General features: G+C 45.5%; 1 protein-coding gene and 1 pseudogene across 1 annotated transcript in view; both read right to left on the bottom strand.

Moving 5' to 3' along the window:
* Positions 1–16,614, bottom strand: part of LOC140722088 (uncharacterized) — a 39,232-nt gene that overhangs the window by 8,515 nt on the left and 14,103 nt on the right. The window lies entirely within an intron of this gene.
* LOC140722087 (uncharacterized) overlaps positions 9,677–16,614 on the bottom strand; it is a 57,172-nt pseudogene continuing 50,234 nt past the window's right edge.

Here is a 16,614-nt window from a genome sequence, read left to right as displayed (position 1 = left end):
AGCACGTTAACAATACAAAGGAAAACAAAATATTTCTGCTCACTGAAATCGAAGCATTGAAGACAAATATAATGATCTCAGTGAACAAATCTGTAATTGTCCCTGACACGTCACAAAACCCAATATGGGATAGGAAGGAGTCATCGTTCAGTCATGGTCAGATATAAGATGCAGGAACAGAATTAGGTGATTCGATCCATCGAGTCTGCTCCACCACTCAACCATGGCTGAGATTTATTCCAACACCATATTCCTGCCTTCCTCCTGTAACCATGAAGCTACTTAGCAGTCATGAATATATTAATCTCTGTCATAAATATACCCAAATGGCAGCCTCAACCAACCTCTGTGGCAACAAATTCCACAGATCAGACATCATTTGGCTGAAGAAATTTTTCTCATCTCAGTTTTGAAGGGAAGCATCTTTATTCTGAGACCGTGCTGTCAGATCACAGACTCCCCGTCTAATGGAAACATCCACTGTATCCAGGCTTTTCAGCATTCGGTAGGTTTACTTAACCACCCCGTCCCCTTTCACCCCCGTCTGAACTCCAGTGAGCACAGCCCCATAACCATCAAATGCTCCTCATACATAAAGCCGATCATTCCTGAGATTATTCATGTGAACCTTGTTAGCAACAACTGCACTGAACACATTCCCAAGTATAACAGACAATCAGGAAATTTAAACCATTCCAGAGTGAATCACCAGAATCGCTCAACAGGTAAGGAACTGCTGTGGGGAGAGCAACAAAGTTAAGGATTCAGGTTCACAATCTTTTATCCGAATGGATTCAGAATTTCTCATTTTTAGTGCAGATCTCCAGCCACTTGAGTTTCTGTTTGATTTCCACTGTCTGACAGACAGGCGACAGTGAGGAGGAATTTCCAAACACAGTCCGAACACTGAACACCCCCCCCCCCCCCCAGGTTTATTTCTACTGGTTCAAACACAGAACAGCCCATTTAATCACAGCCTCTCCCTGTGAGGGATGGAATGGGAACTCATTCCCTCCTCAGACTGGCAGTCATTGCTTCCAAAGGAACTCCAGAAACAAACATCTGATCCCAAACCAGAAATACTCACTCAACACCTCATATACCTGGGCAGCTTGATCCCCGGGTCCATTTTACTTGGATCTAACAGGGGTGCAGTGCTGCCGGAGCTCACCGGAACGCCACTCCAGCACCTCTGTAAAAAACAGTCAAAATAAACAAGCGGGGAATTTAACAGCGGCCGCATATTAAATAGAGGGAAACTTACAGAAGTGGGGGTTGGGGAGAGGGGTTGGTGGCTGGTGGGGAAAATACCACTAATAACATTAGGATAGGATATTTGATTGTTTTTGGTGAAATCCAGGAGCTGTGATTGTGGTGATCCGTGGATTACTTGCTAATACAAAACTAAATTTATCTCACAAACAACCCTAAGCAAACAACGTTAACTTGCTTGATAATTATATTTTGTGAGAATTAGTGAATTCAACCGTGCGCTACTTTGTCATATTATTAAATTAAGTACCGTATTATACGTTTTATTGTACCAGTTATATACTGAAATGTTGTGATTGGCTATAATCTTAACTTATGACTTAACTATCACTATATTTCTGTGGAGCTCTGGAATTCATATATATTTCTTTCATCTTGGTATAGTGCTAGACATTATAAAAAGGCATATTCTCATATATTTGTATATACATATATATGTGTGTGTGTGTGTGTGTGTGTGTGTGTGTGTGTGTGTGCGACACCCAATTTGTGTACCTGCTCATTACATATATGTTACGTGAATGGGGCAAGGAAGTTGTTCAGTACATGAAATGAGCAGGTACAAAAATTGGGTGTGACATACAAGGGGTGATTGATAAGTTCGTGGCTGAAGGTGGAAGAAATCAATTTTACAAAACCTTTCCAGCATCTGCAGATTTCCTCGTGTTTACAAAACCTAGCTATTTTCAATTATCTGAAACAGAAAGACCACAAAAGTTATTAATTTCAAACTTTCTGCATAATCAATCAAAGAGTTGAACTACACGTGCAGGTACCGAGAGCTGTATAACTTCAGGCCTTCTAACTTTGGCCACGAACTTATCAATCACCCCTCGTACACCTCAAAAAATTGGCAAAGCACCCCTGCTCCAGCCGCAGGTCTCAATGCAACCGGCCAAGATTCACACAATCTCAGGATGAACTCCGACTCACCCCCACTCGAATCGGAGAAATGCCAACAACAGATGCAGTGAGCAAACCGCATGCGAATAGCAGGAGGTTCTCCGCAGCACCACCGGTGGCCGGAGGTCTGCACATAGTCCCCGGTGGCCGGAGGTACGCTCATTGTCCCCGGTGGCCGGAGGTACGCACAGCGCCACTGGTGCCCGGAGGTCCATGCAGCGCCACCAGTCTCTGGAGGTCCATGCAGCGCCACCTGTCTCTGGAGGTCCATGCAGAGCCACCACTGACCGGAGGCGGGAGGGACAACGGAGAGGTAAATCACAAACACGACGAAGTCCGCAGATGCTGGAAATTCAGAGCAACACAAACAAAATGCTGGCGGAACTCAGTAGGCCGGGCAGCATCTAACGGGAAGAATCAACAGTCGACGTTTCCAGTTGAACCCTGTTTCAGGATTGAGATGGAATGGGGGAAAAATCTGAATAAAATCGGGGAGGGCGTGAAATGTCTGGCTGGAAGGTGACAGGTGAAGCCAGGTAGGTGGGAAAGCTCAAGAGCAGAAGAAAATAGAGTCTAATAGGAGAGGAGAATGAAGAGCAGGAGAAAGGGATGGAGCAGCGGACCCAGAGAGAAGTGATAAGCAGGTGAGAGGACGTGAAAAGTCAGAGAGGGAGTGGGAGGGAGGGGTGTGAGGGAAATTTGTTCACAGGAAGGAGAAATCGATATTCATGCTATCAAGTTGGGGAAGGGGGTACCCATACGGAATATGAGGTGCAGATCCTGGACCCTGTGAGTGGCCTCATCTTGGCACAAGAGGACACGATGGGTTGACATGTCGGAACTGGAATGGGCATCGGAATGAAAATGGAAATGGAAATGGAATGGACACCGGGAAGTCCTGCTCGGAGCGGAGAGTTCAACGGTTAATTTATTATCAAATCAGGTATCCATAAACAACTGCAATTTTTTTTCCTTCTCCAGAGTGCCACGAAAGAAAGAAAGAGCATGAAAGTCGTTCAGAGAAAAAAATCAAACTCCCACCTCACCCCCCGGATCAAGAAGAACAGCATCCCAATCATCAACCCCCAAAAAACACTCCTACCCCGCACAACAGCGGCAGAGCCGGTGTCACCAGTGTAGAGGCGGCCGCATCGGGAGCAGCGGACACAACAGGCGACCCCGGAAGATTCACAGGTGAAGTGTCGCCTCACCTGGAAGGATGTTTGGACAACGGAGACAGTTCGGCCGTCCGGCCCTTTCACTGTGACACCCCGAACTCCACATCAAATCCGTCCAAACGAATCTGGGCGAACTTTAATGACCAATAAATATAATTCCTCTCAGCGATCAGCTATTTGAGTGATTCCCTGACTCTGAGAGGAAGGGGTATCTATGGTCCACACTGTCAGGGTGTTGAGTTTACCAGGAGACAAAGACTGCAGGGACGAGAGGTTTTCTGTTGACTAATACACTGTGTGTGGACCCCGCTGGCAATTCCGGTGTTGTGACCCGAATCGAGACAAACACCACGCTGCCCACTCTACCAACAACACGGTACAGCCGGACACATAACAGGGGACTTTACATCTCACAACACTGGATTCAGTGATGAAACACGTGATTAATGTTGTTGTCCCACCGAAAAGTCCATTAAGGTGCTTTTAAATGCCAGCGCTCGCCCACAGGTGACGTCTCACAGCTCCTCCCCCCACACGCCTGACGTCACACACGGGCTCCCCACACCGGGATCTGCCCTCACGTGCGCGGTGTCTTACGTCACCCACGCGCTGCTGTGCTCGAGCTTTATCGGTTTAACGGCTGGGCTAATAATCACGTGACCAGCCCCTTCCCCATCGCTGTCAACAGAGGATTCAGGAGCTGCGCTATTCCCATTGGTGCGAAGCGATGTCAATCACAGGTTACAACCATTCGCGGAGGCGGACAGGCCGAGTGGGCGTTACCCCGCTGAGTTCGTCTCCCGCTCGAGCGCCGACCGCCTCATCAGAGCGGAGAAAACCTCAAAGTAAATGTCCGCTTTCTGATTTATTTCCATTTCCCTCCGAGGGAAGTTGGGGCGTTTGTGAAGCGTCTCCTGCGGCTGGAGTCTGATGTATCGCTGAGAGGTAGGAGGAGACCGCTCGGCCCGTCGGTTTGATGCCGGTTCCCCGGGGAGGGGGGATTTTATTGAAAGGATGAAGATGGTGTGAGAGGGGGCGGACAGGATGTTTGTCCCGGTGGGGACAGGAGGGGCTCATCTGTGGAAATGTCTGAGCCCACGGTGGTGTCGAGCGGAGGGATTCACCACATCGGGGGCAAACACCGGCAGACTGTTGCCCTGCAAGCGGGGCCAGTGGTCCGGGCAAAGTGACAATTATTTGTGCTTTGTTGAGACTGTATCTGGAATATGGTGTAAAATCCCGATCCCCATACTAACACGGGTTATACAGACCAAAGGACAAACTGCCGGAGGAACTCAGTGGGTCGGGCAGCATCTGTGGAGGGAAATGGACCGTCAACATTTCGGGCCGAGACCCTCCCTCTGGACTGAGAGTGGTCGGGAAATAGTCAGAGAAAAGAGGTGAGGGGTGGGGATGGGGCAAGAGCTGGGGAGTGAGAGGTGGATCCGGGTGAGGGGGGAGGTGGGAAGGTGAAAATAGTGACAAGGGTGGGAGGTGAGTGGTTGGGGCAACACGGGGCTGCAGAAGATGGAAATTAATTCCATAGAGGATGAACAAAGAGGTTAGAGAGTATTTGTTATAGAGAGTGCAATGAAGATTCACCAGACCGATCCCTGGAGCGGTGGGTCATCATATGAAGAAAGATCAAATGTGATAACCCTTTCATTTGGAGAATCGAGGACTGAGAGGAGAACACATTGAAATGCACAACATCATTACCGGTTGAACCAGGGATCCCAGTCTCTGAAACAGTGGTGGACGGTCCGGGACTGTGATGAGGGGAAATGTCTTCACTCCGAGGGTGTTGAATGTCCGTAAATCCCCACCACAGAGGGCGGTGAAGACTCAGTGATCGTCCTCACATAAAACAGAGGCCGGCAGAAGTGTGGAGACCGAAGGGATCGAGGAAATGAGGATCGGACAGAAACATGTGGCTGAAATGGGAGAACAGCCGCCATCTTGCTGATGGTTAGAGGGGCTGAATGGCCTCCTCCTGTGGCTTCTCGCCTGATGTTTCAGTGTTCCTGTCCAGCAAGGCTCTGGAGGAATGTGAATAGAAATTAGTGTTTATAAACACAGAGCTGATTTAAATGAAACGTGAACATTTCCTGTTTGGGTCTGAATTATGTTTTGGACCTGGATGGGATTTGAGCCGGTGACTCTGTGACCTGGGGGTGGAGGGAAAGGGATCGGGGAAGATATGGTGTGGAAAAATAATCATGTATCTGGTGTAAATATGGAAAAATGTGGGGAATGCGGCGGATTGGTCGGGCAGTGTGTGAGGGGAGAGGAGCAGAGTCACAGCGGTTCAGGTGGGAGTCCCTCCACCCGTCACCTGATCCCGTTTCCTGTTCACATTTTTCTGCAGATCTGCAGCATCTGCGGGTCACTGCTCTACGTGTCCGTGTAGCTTCACCTTTCCCCGTTCAGACAAGGCAGTGAGATCCGGATCTGTCACGTCCTCTCATTGTGGGTGGACAATGTTTTTTTCTCTGCAATAGCTTCTGTTGTTTCATTCCACTGTTTTGAGGCGCTGAAGTGCAGCCGATGTTTCTGGGTGTATGACCCGTTTATGTGAGAATTTAGCCTTTTCTATTTCTCTGAGCTTCTCATAAATGTGTAAAGTTCAATTCAGCTTCACCTCAGAATTTCCAAAGCAACACCCAGTCAGTCAAATTGCTCCACACAATTAAAATAAGTTATTACAATTTTTTTCTATTTTTGTACTATATATATGTATATTCTTATTTTAAATCACAATTGTTAAAAACTATTGTTATGAAATAGGTTCTACTGCTACTGCAAGGACAACAAATTTCCTGTCATATGCCGGTGCTATTAAACCTGATTCCTGGAGCAAAAGGAAAAACCTTGTATTCATACAACCCAGATGGTGTCACACATGCAGAAATTTCTCTACCTCTGTCCGTCAATGGAACACACCAATACCCTTTCAACAGATTAATCTTTGTAAGAAATTAGCTTTTCCAGCCTTATCGATGCAATGATCCACTCTAGGGATAGGATAGGCATCTGTTTTTATTACAGCATTTACCTTTCTATGATCAGTGCAAAATCTAACATGACCATCAGGTTTGGGCACAATAATGCAGGGTGACTCCAATCTCATTTTGACGGCCTAATAATACCATTCTCCAGCATATACTCAATTCCCTGGTCAGCCAATTTACACTTTTCTACGTTCATGCAATATGGGTGTTGTTTAATCAGTTTGGCTTGACCAACGTCTACATCATGTACTGCGACCGTGGTTTGCTTGGGGATATCAGGAAATAAATCTTTAAACTTCAGAATTAATTCCTTCAGCTGTTGTTGTTGTTTTGGCTGCAGATGAGACAACTTGTTAGCAGTGTTTTCTGGAACAACCGAGTTCATTGGCCTAACTGGGACCATGTTTGGCTTGTGAAAAGTCTCAGATGAGTCAATAGTTTCATTCTCAGGGTTGCCAGTTTCATTTGTTTTGACAACAACACACACAGATGGTACCTGCCTGTCAAAAAAGGCTTTATCATATTTATGTGTACCACCTGTGTTAGTTCAAGTCAGCTGGGTGTTTTACTAACATAATTCACATCATTATTTTGGGAGACTATTTCATACGGTCTATTGAATTTCGCCTGAAGTGGATTTGTCAACATAAGGCAAGCAGCTTATCTCCCACCTGGTATTTTCATTCGCAAGCCCGCTTATCAAACCAACACTTCATTTTGTCCTGAGAAATCTTTAAGTTTTGTCTCGCTAGACTACGGGCTTGGTGTAGTTTATTATTGAACTTCAAATCATAGTCTAACGAGTTAACATCAATCCACCATTCCTTTTAACAAGGTCAAAGGTCACTCTGCGACCAAATACAAGTTCAAATGGAGTAAAGCCCAGTGATTCCTGTACTGACTCTCTTTCTGTGGACAAAAGCAAATGTATCCATCCCAGTCTTTTCCATTTTCAACACAATATGTCTTAATCATTGTTTTGAGGGTAGAATGAAATCTTTCTAAAGCCCCTTGTGGTTCTGTATGGTATGCAGATGATGCAATTTATTTTGCTCCCAGTTCAGAAACTACCTGCTGGAATAATCCAGATGTAAAATTACATCCTTGATCAGACTGGATTTCTTTAGGCAAATCGAATAATGTGAAAATCTTGGTAAGAGCCTTCGCCACAGTTTTAGCTTTAATATTTCTGAGAGGTATTGCTTCTGGGAATCTGGATGCAGTACACGTAATAGTTAGCAGATACTGATGGCCAGCTTTAGTCTTTGGCAATGGGTCAACACAATCCACTATAACTTTGGAAAAGGGTTCACCGAATGCAGGTACAGGCCACTGGGGTGAGCTCATTCGGTTTACCCACAACTTGGCAAGTGCCTTTTGGAAACTCTTATTCAGGGTAAACATAACTTTATGAGTTAAAGCAAACTGATTTGCTAATCTAGCAGATTTCTGCATAGTGGCAGCATCATTTCCATCTAGATACGTCTTTATGTCATCAGGGACGCACTTTTTGAATTCTTCAATTAAAACCAACTCTTTCAAGCTGTTAAAATCAGCATTTACATGTTCAGATGTGCACAAGCGGTCAAAACACACAAATTTCTCATAAGCAAATTCCGTATGTCTGGTTAACAGATTTCTTCAAATGTCTAAACTTTTGCCTGTCTGCTTCTAGGACCAACTCGTAAGCTTTGAGCACAGCCTGCTTCACGAGGTCAAATGTGTGGTGCGTGGCCATGTGGTTAAGGTGTTGAACTAGCGATCTGAAAGTCATGAGTTCGAGCCTCAGCCGAGGCAGCGTGTCTGTCCTTGAGCAAAGCACTGAACCACACACTGCTCCTGCACATTTATAGCCCAGTGGCGATGATTGGGGCAGCATAAATAAATAAATAATCAGCTGCTTCAGCAACTGTCAAAGCAGAATAGGCTTGCTAAGCCTTCCCCTTAATTACACTTTGTAAGAGAATTTTCTTTCTGCTTTTCTGCCTCTCCAGCCTGAAACTGCCTCTGCCTTTCCGGAGCCTCCATCTTTAATTTTTCTAACTTGTACTGGAGCTCAAGCTCACTAGGTTTACTTTCAGGAAACACCTCCAACTCCACCACTTTAAATACACCCTCAGATACATAATGTTCAGCTATTATCCTCTGCATCTGTGCCCTCCTCATTGTCAATTTCACCTTAGCAAGTATTAACGTTTTAGCAATACTCAGTAACTCAATCGTTCTGGTGTCCTCTAATGCCTGAGAGGTTCACACTTCCAGATATCTATCAACATCTATTGCTGCTGATTTTCCACACACAAATAAATCAAAAGGGATTTCCCCAATGAAATCGATATTAAATCAATCCTTAAATTTGTTCATATCCCAGAAGCAGGCCCCATTTTGTTACAAACCGTAACGCTTTAGAAACGAACCAGCAGCAACAGACTACTCCCAGTGGCCACACATTTTAATTCCACGTCCCATTCCCATTCTGATATGTCTATCCATGGCCTCCTCTACTGTCAAAATTAATCCAAACTCAAGTTGGAGGAACAAAACCTTATATACCGGCTGGGTAGCCTCCAACCTGATGGGATGAACATTGACTTCGCTAACTTCCGTTAATGCCCCTCTTTCACTTCTTACCCCATCACTGACATATTTAATTGTTTGCCTGTTTTCCATGTCTCTCTGGTGCTTCCCCCCCACCTTTCTTTCTCCCGAGGCCTCCTGTCCAATGATCCTTTCCTATCTCCAGCTCTGTATCACTTTCTCCAATCACCTTCCCAGCTCTTAGCTTCAACCCACCCCCTCCGGTCTTCTCCTATCATTTCGCATTTCACCCTCCCCCCACTACTTTCAAATCTCTTAGTATCTGTCCGTTCAGTTAGTCCTGACGAAGGGTCTCAGCCTGAAATGTCAACAGTTCTTCTTCTTATAGATGCTGCCTGGCCTGCTGTGTTTCACCAGCATTTTGTGTGTGTTGTTTGAATTTCCAGCATCTGCAGATTTCCTCGTGAGTGTTATGTGTATAAATATAACTCTCAAACTATTGAGCTCAGGGGTAACAAGGCTTGGAGTCTTGAGATGGTAAAGTATGAAAGTTCAGTTCAACCACAGAATAGGTGATGAGAGAGATATTTGTAATCCAGGGTAAATGTTGAGAGAAGGCAATTATGTCATATTCCACAGGTTCCATGGTGGTAAAACGAGACCAACAGTCGCTGTAGATTTTATCTGTCATCCTTCCAAATCCACATACTAATTATCACCTGAAGTGACTTGTCATAAGGGGTATCGTCTTCAAATGAATTACCACACCACAGCCAGGCAAGGGTTGACACATAAGTGGTCTCCGCAGGATACCCCAAATCAGATCCACTCCTATGGATCAAATGAGGTGACAACTACACATTCGATGTACGGTGAATCGATAATTAGCCCACCCTTGTGAGCAAAGGAAAGTTCCAAACAGTGACCCTTGGCCACTAGTTCCCTGGTTTCGATTCTTCCATTTTTCCTCCTTCATCTCCGTCTGACTCTGAGTCTGTGGATTTGCCTTCTTAATCTCTCTCTCTTAAAATGACAGTCTACAGCAAACAAAACCTAGGGATTCATAACAATGGCCACTTCCCATTGTGAGCTGACAGGTGTGCCAGTAGGTGGGATGACTGAGTGAATCCTTTCCCACATTCTCAGCAGGTGAACGGCTTCTCCCCAGTGTGAACTCGCTGATGTTTCTGTAGGTGGGATGACTGAGTGAATCCCTTCCCACATTCTGAGCAGGTGAATGGCCTCTCCCCAGTGTGAACTCGCTGGTGTCTCTGTTGGTTAGCTAACCGAGTGAATCCCTTCCCACAGACTGAGCAGGTGAACGGCTTCTCCCCAGTGTGAACTCGCTGATGTACCAGTAGAGTAGATGACTGAGTGAATCCCTTCCCACAGACGAAGCAGGTGAACGGCCTCTCCCCAGTGTGAACTCGCTGATGACTCTGTAGGGTAGATGACTGAGTGAATCCCTTCCCACAGACTGAGCAGGTGAATGGCCTCTCCCCAGTGTGAACTCGCTGATGACTCTGTAGCTTAGCTAACTCAGTGAATCCCTTCCCACAGACTGAGCAGGTGAATGGCCTCTCCCCAGTGTGAACTCGCTGATGACTCTGTAGGTGGGATGACTGAGTGAATCCCTTCCCACAGTCTGAGCAGGTGAACGGCTTCTCCCCAGTGTGAACTCGCTGGTGATTCCGTAGGGTGGATATATGAGTGAAGCTCTTCCCACAGACTGAGCAGATGAATGGCTTCTCCCCAGTGTGAACTCGCTGGTGATTCCGTAGGGTGGATAAATGAGTGAAGCTCTTCCCACAGACTGAGCAGGTGAACGGCTTCTCCCCAGTGTGAACTCGCAGGTGATTCTGTAGGTGGGGTGTGTGAGTGAATCCCTTCCCACAGACTGGGCAGGTGAACGGCTTCTCCCCAGTGTGAACTCGCTGGTGACTCTGTAAATCGGATAACTGAGTGAATCCCTTCCCACATTCTGAGCAGGTGAATGGCCTCTCCCCAGTGTGAACTCGGTGATGACTCCATAAACCGGATGACCGAGTGAATCCCTTCCCACATTCTGAGCAGGTGAATGGCTTCTCCCCAGTGTGAACTCGCTGATGACTCTGTAGGCTGGAAGAGTCAGCAAATCTCTTCCCACATTCTGAGCAGGTGAACGGCTTCTCCCCAGTGTGAACTTGCTGGTGTCTCTGTTGGTGAGCTAACCGAGTGAATCCTTTCCCACATTCTGAGCAGGTGAACGGTTTCTCCCCAGTGTGAACTCGCTGGTGAGCCATTAGGTCAGATGACAGAGTGAATCCTTTCCCAGAAATACAGCAGATGACCAGCCTCTGCCCGGTGTGGTGTGAACTGATTGGTGTGTCAACAGGTGGGATGACCAACTGAACCCCTTCTCACACACAGAACAGGTGAATGGCCTTGCCCAGTGTGAACTTGCTGATGTACCGTCAATTGTGATAACTGAGAGAATCCATTCCCACTGTCTGAGCAGGTGAAAGGCCTTTCTCCTGTGTAAATTACAGGCGTGTCAGTTGGTCAAATGACCAAGTGAATCCCTCCCCACAGTCTGAGCAGGAAGGATGGTCAATTGGATCCCTTGCTTCACTTCTTAAATATGTAGACAGAGACAACAAAACTGCTGTGCCGTGTTTGAGCTTCCTGGAGACGAATTCCTTCTCATTTTTAACCTGTAAAAAGATTTACAAAATCCATCAATGGGTGTAGGACAACATTTCAGATGAGATTACTTGAGTTACCAAGGTTTGATCTGGTATCACACTGTTACAGTGAGGTTCAACGGAAGTTGGACAGAGAAATCATCTCCTGACTGGGCAGAGTGCTGGTATCTGAAATGACCATCAATTCCCTGATGCTCTTCCTGTCTCTATAAGAATGGCGCATTTCTGCCGTCTCCAATCAGTGCCTTGGCTCAGTTTGACTCTCTCCATTGGTATTATTCCTTGATCCCACTGAGCTGCATGGGTTCCTCGCCCCACAGTAACTGAAACACTCTCACACAAATAGTCTTTTTTGACGTGCAGCTGGGATCTTCTTTTATGTATTATTAACTTAAAGTGCCACAGTTTTAACGCCATATAAAAAATTCTGAAATGACTGGTTGGTTCGCACAGCTGTCAAAAGGGGTTAGAGTGAATTTTTGTATTATTTCAGGTTCTTGTCACAATCATAGAACATTTCAACACAGAAACAGGCCCTTTGGGCCATCTAGTTTGTGCTGAACTATTTAAACAGCCCACTCCCACACCTCCAGGTACCAACACAAACCTCTTAAATGTTGAAATCGAGCTCGCATGCACCACTTGTGATGGCTGCTCATTCCACAGCCGGATAACCGTCTGAGTGAAGAAGTGTCCCCTCATGTTCCCCTTAACATTTCACCTTTCACCCTTAACCCATGGCCTCTGGTTGTCATCCCACCCAATCTTCGTGGAAAAAGCCAGCTTGCATTAACACTATCTGTGCCTCTCTATCACAATCAAATCTCCCCTCAATCTTCTGCATTCCAAGGAATAAAGTCCTGATTTGTTGAATCTTTCCTTATAACCCAAGTCCTCCAGACATGGCAACATCCTTGTGAATTTTCTCTGAAATCTCTGAACTTCTTTTACATCTTTCCTGTAGGTAGGTGACCAAAACTGCACACAATACTCCAAATTAGGCCGCACCAATGTCTTCTAGGAGTCAACATAACATCCATCTATTGTTATCAGTACTTTGGTTCATGAAGGGCAATGGGCTGAAATCATTCTTCCCATCCCTATCTACCTGTGATACCACTTTCAGTGAATTAAGGACTTGTATTCCCAGGTCCCTTTCTTCTACAACACTCCTCCGTGCCAGACCAGTCACTGTGAAAGACCTCACTTGGTAGGTCATACCAAAGTGCAACAACTCACACTGGTCTGCATTAAATTCCATTTTCCATTTCTCAAACCATTTTGCCACCTGGTCCAGATCACACTGCAAGCCATGATAGTCTTCCTCACTGTCCACTAGACCACCAATCTTGGTGTCATCCACAAATTTGCTGATCCAGTTAACCACACTATCATCCAGATTACTGATATAGATGACAAACAGCAACAGATCCAGCACTGATCCCTGTGGCACACCACTAGTCACAGGTTCCAGTCAGAGAGGCAACCATCTGCTACCACACTCTGGCTTCTCCCAAAGACAGTGTCTCATCCAATTTACTGTCTCATCTTGAATGCTGAGTGACTGAACCTTCTTGACCAAGCTCTCATATGAGACTTTGTCAAGTGCCTTGCTAAAGTCCATGTAGACAACATCCACTGCCTTGCCTTCATCTACTACCCTGATAACTTCCTCGAGAGACTCTAAGATTGGCGAGAGCCATGCTGTCTATCCTTTATCAGTCCACACCTATCCAAATACTTACAGTATATACTTGGTTCCTGCACACACAGTCCAATAACTTTCCCAGTTCTGATGTCAAGCTCACCAACATATAATTTCCTAGTTTATTTTTACAGCCTTTCTAGAACAGCAGAACAATCTGTCCTCCAATCCTCCAGTACCTCACCTGTCACTAAGGATGATTTAAATATCTGTGCTTAGGCCCCAATAATTTCTGCACTTGTCTTCCGCAGGGTCCTAGTGAACAACTTGTCAGGCCCTGGGGATTGATCCACACTGATTTGCCTCAAGACAGCAAACCCCTCCACCTCTGTAATCTGTCCAGGGTCCATGAAGTTGATGCGGCTTTGCCTCACTTCTGTAGACTCTGTGTTCATCTCCTGAGTAAATACGGATGCAAAAAAAATATTCCCAAGTCTATGTTATCCCTTCATATGGATTACCATTCTGATCTTCCAGAGAATTATTTTTTTCCCTTGCAATCTTTTTGCTCTTAACATGTCTGCAGAATCCCTGAGGATTCTCCTTCACCTTGTCTGCTGGGGCAACCTCATGCCTTTATTTCTTTCATAAGTGTTCACTTGAATTTCCTGTATTTCATAAGTACCCCATTTGTTCCTATCTGCCTGTACCTGGTATGCACCTCCTTTTTATTGATCTGGGAGAGGAAAGCCAAAGGGGTTTAAGATCTGCATGCTGGGAGGTGGGGGTAAGGAGGGTTAAACTAAAGTTGCAGGGGGAATGGGAGCCTGAATGGTAGTGGAGAGGTTGTGGAGACAGATGTTGTTCAGGCCTCAGACAAAGTCAGGAATGAAAAAGTTGAGCATGGTGCAGTGAATATGCTGAGCCCTGTATATTTCAATACAAGGAGCAGCGTAGGAAAGGCGGATGTGTTCAGGGTATGGATCAACACCTGGAATTAAGATACTAGGATCTGGCAACTGTGGATTGGGACATGCTGCTTTATGGCAAAGGTGTGCTTGGTAAATGGGAGGCCTTCAAAGCGAAATTTTGAAAGTAGTAAGCGGGTATGTCAGAATAAAAGGTAAAGATAGAAACTGTAGGGAAACTTGGATTGCAAGAGATATTGAGACCCTGGTAAAGCACAAAATGGAATTGCATAACAGGGATAGGCAGTCAGTTTCTTATGGAGTAGAAGAAATGCAAGAGAACACATAAGAAATAAATCAGGATGGCTAAAAGATGGCATGAGGTTGCTGTCACAGAAAAGGTGAAGGATAATCCTCAGGGATTCTAGTGATAGATTAAGAGCAAAAGGATTGCAAGGCACAAAGTTGGTCCTCTGGAAGACCGGAATGGCAATCCACGTGTGGAATCAAAGCAGATGGTGGAGATCTTAAATGTTTTTCCATCTCTATTTACTCAGGAGATGGACAAAGGGTCTATGGGAGTGTGGAAAAGTGGCATTAACCATTTCAACCCTGGGGAAAAAAAAACACTCCTCTGGCCACTCACACGCTCAATACCCCTCATCATTTTATACACCAAAAAATGTCTCTAAATATAAACAAGGAAATTATACATTGCACAATCTACTTTCCATGACTCAGTACATTTACACAGACAGGTGTGTTAAAAGGGCCCAACGAATATCAGGGTCAAACAGGCCCAATTCATCAGAACCACAAACTGTTCCTGCTGCTACCATCCAGGAAACGGTACCACAGCAAAAGGAGCAACAGGCTCCAGGACATCATCTTCCACCAGGCCATCAGACTGATTAATTCATGCTGATACAATTGCATTTCAATGTTATATTGACTGTCCTATGAGCAAACTATCTATTATAAACTACTATAAATTACACATTGCACATTTATATGATGTAAGGGAAATATTTCTACTCCACATGTTTATGAAATATGTATTTAATAAAGTCAATTCAATTCACCCTTTCCATTATCTGTTCTGTCATTCTGGCTCCCATGCCCCCTCCAACTTATTTTAACCACATCACCCCCTCCCCTGCTCACTACCACTAGCAAGCCTTACCACTGGGATATTCGTCCCTTCTTGTTCTGTTCCTCTAACTAACGAATCCCCTATCAGCCTTTTGACTTTCCTCTGCCAGGTAATTCCCCCCAACAGCTTCTAAAGTGGTCCACCTGTTGTTGTTGGGGATGGCCACGAGAGTACTCTGTGATGCCTATTTAACCTCATTCCCCTTCCTGACTCTCACCCAGTTTCCTGTGTCCTGCACCTTGGGTGTAACTCACCTCTCTTCATGTCATATCTATCACCCCCCTCCAACTGCTGGATGATCTGGAATTCACCCATTTCAAGTTGCAGCTCATTGAAGTGCAGGGTTACAAGCTGCACATCTTGTAGGTGAGGGCATCAGGGACACTGGAGGTCTCCCCTCCTTCCCTCCAATACCCCTCTAATTTGTAATAATCTCCCCTCTAATTTGTAATAACCAGTGTGCAGATAAATCTTGTACTGTGCATTTTTTACTCAGTGACAAGATGTGCACAGTGAATTTTATATAGAGAGGTATTCATTTTCACAGCTAGCAAATCACTGTCAATAGGAACTTTGATCTCCTCTGGGTTTGATCGAGTTCACATGCACTCTCACACAACCTATGTAGCAGGCCTGTAACAGGAAATGGAGGATTTTCTCACCAAAGCTTTTGCACATTGTCCATATGTGGTTTCCTTGCTAAATTACGCTTTAAAAAGTCAGATTTCCAAATATCACTCCACTTCTTCCCACTTGCAAATTCTCCAGCAACTTTTGCATCACCAAAATGCAAACAGGCATCACTAGTTTCTCTAGTTTCTGTATTCTACATAAATATTCCCCCTGAACCCTCCCCCAATGACTGACGGTGGTGAACTCAGTGAATGCAATGCCAATGAATATGAAGGGAAGGGCAGTAGTCTGTTTCACTGGAGTCTGGCACATTTGGGATGTGAAAGCTACTTGTTGCCCAGGGCAAAGGTGTTTGATATCATTACGTACCCAGAGAGAATGGGACAAAACATGTTCTCACCGGTAGAAAAGTCCAGAGCAAGAGGAGGTAGAGGAAGCAACACACACAAAATACTGGAGGAGCTCAGCAGGCCAGGCAGCATCTACGGAAAAGAGTACTAATGCCGATTTTCTCAACTGCTGATGTAAAAGATTTTGTTCCCTTTCTCCGAGTTCCTAATCCTTGCATTTAGATAGCTGGAGCTCAGCTCTGTCTGAGAGATGCATCGGTTCCCATTCCCTCATCAGCCGGAAGCTCCCTGGGGCCTGTGTACGGATCATGGGGCTGAGAGAGAGGGAAGAGGGCAGGA

The sequence above is a fragment of the Hemitrygon akajei genome, unplaced genomic scaffold (genome assembly GCF_048418815.1).
Source record: "Hemitrygon akajei unplaced genomic scaffold, sHemAka1.3 Scf000069, whole genome shotgun sequence".
Lineage (NCBI taxonomy): Eukaryota > Metazoa > Chordata > Chondrichthyes > Myliobatiformes > Dasyatidae > Hemitrygon > Hemitrygon akajei.
The sequence above is the reverse complement of the archived record's forward strand: the minus strand, read 5'-3'. Positions and strand labels throughout refer to the sequence as shown.